We start from the raw sequence: 5,798 nt of genomic DNA, 5'->3' as shown, positions 1-5,798 counted from the left end.
ACGTGAACGAACAACAGCCGGGAACCTCCTTGTTGTCAGAACGTCAGGAAGCCATAACCACGAGAGCTTACGACTTCTATGGTTAATAAAACCATATTCAGTGTGGTTTATTCTTATGAAATGTACGTTTTCTTTCAACTTAAAGTATCGCCTGTGTGTACAAGAATTAATATTTTTATGCTTTGCTCGAGTTTTACTCGATATCATGAAAACGTTTACATGTTCCAACTTTTTTTTTCCAAGCCTGAAATGCAGAACATCAAAATTATTGTAGCTAATAAAGGTTGGAACAATTAACATTTGTGTTGACGTGACATGTTTTTTTTCTCACACAAGATAAAAAATGAATATAATTAGTCTTAGTAATTGTCATCATGTAACCATTTTTTACATTAATACCATAGACCACTTTATTTAGTTGAAGCACCCAGTTCAAGAGCATGTCCCATGGGTCCTGTCCCAATTGTCGCCCTATGCCTCTCTTGAAAGTGCACTTTAATGAATTAAGACAATCTTCGCGTCACATCCCTTCACCTGTATATAACGCTGCTGATTAAATGCCAAATACTGCAGTTGCCACCACGTCGGATAACAGTTGCTATTTTAACTAATAGTAAAAGAGTCGACGAGTTAAACAGAAGAAGGGTCGAATTCTCTAGATGTTGTAAAGGAGAAATCTGCATGACCGAATAAAACCGGCAACATAACTTGAGAATGACAACTGATCATCCATGTCTACCCCAAGGCTTCGAGCTTCTGTAGATGGAGTAACCAGTGAGTTCTCTAAGAAGATAGCAAGATCACTGTGATGTCCAGCAGTTCCCAGAATGTACAGCAGCTCTGTCTTGCTGGAGCTGAATTTGAGTTGGTAAGCCATCCAAGAAGAGACATCAGCGAGACATGCTGAGATGCGGGTAGAAACCTGTGTGTCAGAAGGTGGGGAAAAAAGAAGTTGAGTGTCCTCGGCGTAGCAGTGGTAAGAAAATAAATGGGAGGATATTACTTTACCAAGAGAGCCAGCATAGAGTGAGAAAAGAAGAGGACCAATCACAGAGCCTTGTGGAACGCCAGTGGAGAGACTTCAAAGAACGGACATATCCCCCTGCCATGTTACCTGGTATGACCTGTAGTTCCTCAAATAAGGGTCTTCATAACAGTGAGGCCTGAAGCCACAACCTCTAAGCCTCCTCGCTACCTCATGGTTTACCTCATATTATCTCATTATAATTATTTATCTCATGTTACCCTGGCTTGTAACCTGCCATATATACTGCCACATAGTAGATAGCGTAGGAATTGCTATGAAAAAAAACATGACATCTGTCACACACCTCCCCTCTGGTTTAAGACTTCACTAAGCCAAAAAAATATTTTTAATAAATATTATTTTCAACATGACATGTTGATCCAGTGTGTCAAGCATAGGAACTTTGTAACTGACTGGATTGAGTTGTTTAATGTATTTGGCTGGACCTTGCCATTTAGCTAGTTTGACCATGTAATACTTCACAAAAAGTACACATAATGTACACTCACTCAATCAGTAGAGTGTATATACATGTATTTTTATATGCAAGTTACATTTCAGCAAAGCAGAAGTTTATAATTCTTCCATATGTTTTACGCTCAGGGTCTGAGGCATGAAATGGTGGACATATGCAGTGTTTATGTTTTGTAAAATCTCTTGCCATTTTGTGGTTTAACAGTGTTTAGTATGTGTTAAAATGCTGTGTAATTCAAAACTCAAGCAATATTAGCCTATGTTATATATCTTATCTGGTAATTGTCAAAAGGCAGTATTAGCATTGGTTAGCATTGTTAGCATTTGTCCCATAGAGTTCAATGTAAAACAATGTTAGCCTGTTAGCCTCTAATCTATTTCTCTGCTCTTGTGGCCCTGTATATAATTATTATATAATTATATATCAAAACAGACAACATATATATATAAGATTCTGTAAAGCAGAATACAGAAAATGTTAATCTGCTAAGTGAATATTTGTCTCCTACACTAAAAGTATTTAAACATGGTAATATATGCCAATGCTTGACAATGAACTCAAGACGATGACTATGAATATAATTCTCCTGCCCAAGACAGTGGATGAATATGTAACCAGACAAGTTCATCCTCTTGATATTGTTCCTTTTTGCGTGTTGTAATACTACTTTTGAGTGTTGTAATACTTCACTTGCTGCGCTTGTGTCTTATTCACACTAGTGCTAACTCAATTTAATAGTTTGATGTCACTGCAAAACCTCAAATACTGGTCAGGATTGGGTGTTTTTTGTGCAAGACGTTCTAATGGTCCTTTGTGCTTGCATCCCAAAGCAATTTCAGCTGATGTGTGGTTTGTACTTTCATGGCAGACAGAATTGATATATCTGAATGTCTGATTCAATTTTGCAGTTAAATAGGTGAATATTTTGTGAGTTATAATGCTGGATGTCTGTGGTGTTCAGGCTATACGGATAGGAAATAGTTAAACCCATTTACTGCAGTAATCTACTACTACCACTAGATGCTCATTGTTGTGCTGTGTGGAAAAGGACCCATGAGGTCAATGCCTAACATATGTCCAGGCTTTATTATAGGTGGGGATTGGAGTAACCCTGATAATTTGGACAATGTTGGTTTGTAGCATTGACACGTAGTGCATTGTTTGCAGTGCATCCATACATCTTTACGAATTTCAGGCCAGTAAGTTAGACTGAGTAACCTCCTTAAGGTTTTCATGTGACCAAGATGACTGCTCAAGGGGTTATCATGGGAAAAGAGCAGGAATTGTGGTCTTAACAAGGTGGGTACTACCATTTATCTGTCTGTTGTCTGTTTATCTTTTTGTGGTTTGCCATAGGGGTTAAGGTGCAGGGTCTTCCTACTGTTGCTTTCCGATCTCCTTACAGCTAATCTATATGTCTTTACCTTGTGAAAGAGCTTGGTGAGTATCCAGGAAACAAGGCTCAACTTCAGGCATACTGCAAGAGAGAGAATCTGAAAACTTTACATTCTTATTTACGCTAGTGCAGGTTAAAATCAGACTCCTTTAATTGTATGGCCTATCTTGTGAGATGTGAGGATGGTTGAATACCCAGGTCAAAGCAGCATGTGAACACTTTTTCAAAAGCCCACACCAATGTCAGACACTCTTTCCGAAACAGAATAGTTATTTTCAGCATTTTTCAGCAATTGTGAAGAATTACATATTACATATTCAGCTCCATCCCAATCCTGAGTGAGGACTGCACCCAAACCTACTTCATTAGCATCGGCCTGTATTTTAAAAGGCATAAACTATGAACTTCTGCTGGAAGAGTTCAAACCGTACATTGTTGTTAGTTAGGTTGTCCAGTAGGGGGCCCTGTGGCGTTCAGTAATTACTGCTTCCAATAGCTCTGCTTCTCAGATTCAAGAGGCCGCTACATGGTCAAGCCACGTTTCTTCTTTTCCCATTTGTTTCAAATGTTAGCCTGTTAGCCTTTAATCTATTTCTCTGCTCTTGTGGCCCTGTATATAATGTTTAAAACGGACAACATATGTACAAGATTCTGTAAAGCTATTAATACATCTGCTGAGTGAATATTTGTCTCCTACACTAAAAGTGTTTAAACATGGTAATACATAACCAAGTTAGTTACACATGTCCGCATGGAATGTAGCCTTAGGCCTCTGTTACGAAGGAGCATGGTAAAATGCAGAATGTGTGATTTCCAGACATACATTTTTGTAGGTTTTTGAATATATATAAAGAGAAAATATACAAAGTTGAAAGAGAATTCAGCAGAGTTCGGCAAAATCTAAAAATAGTATGTCTATATAACTGTCTCTATTATGATATTTCAAATTATTATTATTGATACGGATTAACACTATAAAGCGATACTGACAAAAGCACGAGACAGAGACTGTTAAAAGGATGGTTTAATAAAAGCTCAGATTCCAGAGGCAGCAACATAATCAAGCCGTGTTTCTTTGTGTCTAATTTGTGTCACCCTGTTTACAGGCATTTAATCTGTTTACACCGACCCTGGACTTGGGTCGTGTAACAGTTACATAGGTAAGCTGGGTTTGTGATAGGAAATCGCCTGAATCCTATAGTTGATTTTCCAGATTTTGCTGAACGGAATTCTCTTTCAACTTTGTGTATGTGACCATTTTCTCTATGGTACACCTTTGATTCTCAATCATAGCATGCAGATCCCTTACCTGCATCTCAGCACAGTGAAGGCGACTTTGTATGTCTTCCATTATTTATTAACTTCTCTTCAGGATTTGCTACTTTTTCCATTAGCTCGCTGGACTTGTGGTTTTCTACAGAAGGAGGAGGAGGTGGTGGTGGTGGTAAAAGCTCCTGTTCATCCTGAAGGCTTCCATCATTAGAATCAATGTATAGACCATCAACCAACAGTGCTATATTCAGTTCACTATATCCCTATAGCCACTGGAAAAACAAAGCATAGAAACATCCACCAGTTATTTTATGGGTACATACTGAGAGTAAATGGGAACAAAATATAGGAGTTGGATAGCTCTCACCAGGCTGTTTGTTCTTCAGATGTCATTGTTTCTGAATACAGTTTATAATCTTGGATGTTGACTTGTCAAAGGAAAGTCTGAACGATGGAAGTCCATGGTTTGAGTTGCTGTGTGTAGTTTGTCCCAATGTCCATGTCCAAAAACAAGAAAAAAGAGGTCTCTTCTGTAAAAAAAAAGAACAGCACAAAAACTAAATAAAAGGCGTAGATGTGGCTAACTTCAGTGAGGCCTGAAGTTAGCCACATCTACTAAGCCTTCTTGCTACATCATGTCCACCCCCAATAGTCCAACAACATTTTATGAGGTCAGATCATACCAAATAGATCCTCACCGATCTTCAGTTTTGGTACCTTCCAGCCTCACATTATCATTGATTTTTAGATTTCTTGAAAAACACACACAAACACAAAAACAATACATTGTTTGGCAATTTGTCTTTTCCTATCTAACATGAGTCCAGGCCTTTACTGGGAGTGCAGTAAATGTGATACTCAAAAATAATTAATCTTAATCCTGAGTAAACCCTCGCCACCTAACGTCACTTTAGTTAAAACTAACCCCCACTGCTTACCCCCCTCTGGGCAAACAGTGGGCCAGGGCTCCAACAGCAGCAGATGGGAACAGTGAGAGACATTTCTGCAGTCTGGTTGTCACATCAGACTCAAGCAACATCAAGCAGCTTCTTCAAGCAGCTCAACTTAAGCTTGTAGGACATCACGTTGTTCTGTCATTAACAAACAGTGCCATTGCCTGAATATCTGAACACATCATTCAAGATCTTCCTTTACACATTTTTGCCAAAATTGACATTCTGAGAGTCCATTCTGACATTTTGACAAATTTCCATCAAAAACTAATTTAAAGTCACATATGATGCAGATTTATTTATGTGAAACCAGGGAAACAAACTTGTCTGTTTAACTGTAGAGATAGAAATGCTGTCTGAATCCTGTGCTTATCAACCATATAAACAGTTTTGTCATGGCCATGTCAAACCCTGAGGCAGTGGATGTAAAAGGTAAACCCAGATTTTATAGCTGGTTCATTTGTCACACAGCGGGAACCTGTATGTGACCTTATCTCCACATTTAACAGTTTATACATTGATTCTGATGATGATCAGGATGGAAGCCTTCAGGATGAACAGGAGATTCTACCATTACCTCCTCCTCCTCCTGAAGACAATGGGAGCACGGGAAAATGTCTCTTCATTGCTATATCTTCTCCATTCTAGACTTAGTCTGATCCACACAGAGTTTGT

Source organism: Salminus brasiliensis, chromosome 17 (genome assembly GCF_030463535.1).
Source record: "Salminus brasiliensis chromosome 17, fSalBra1.hap2, whole genome shotgun sequence".
Classification (NCBI taxonomy): domain Eukaryota; kingdom Metazoa; phylum Chordata; class Actinopteri; order Characiformes; family Bryconidae; genus Salminus; species Salminus brasiliensis.
The sequence above is the reverse complement of the archived record's forward strand: the minus strand, read 5'-3'. Positions refer to the sequence as shown.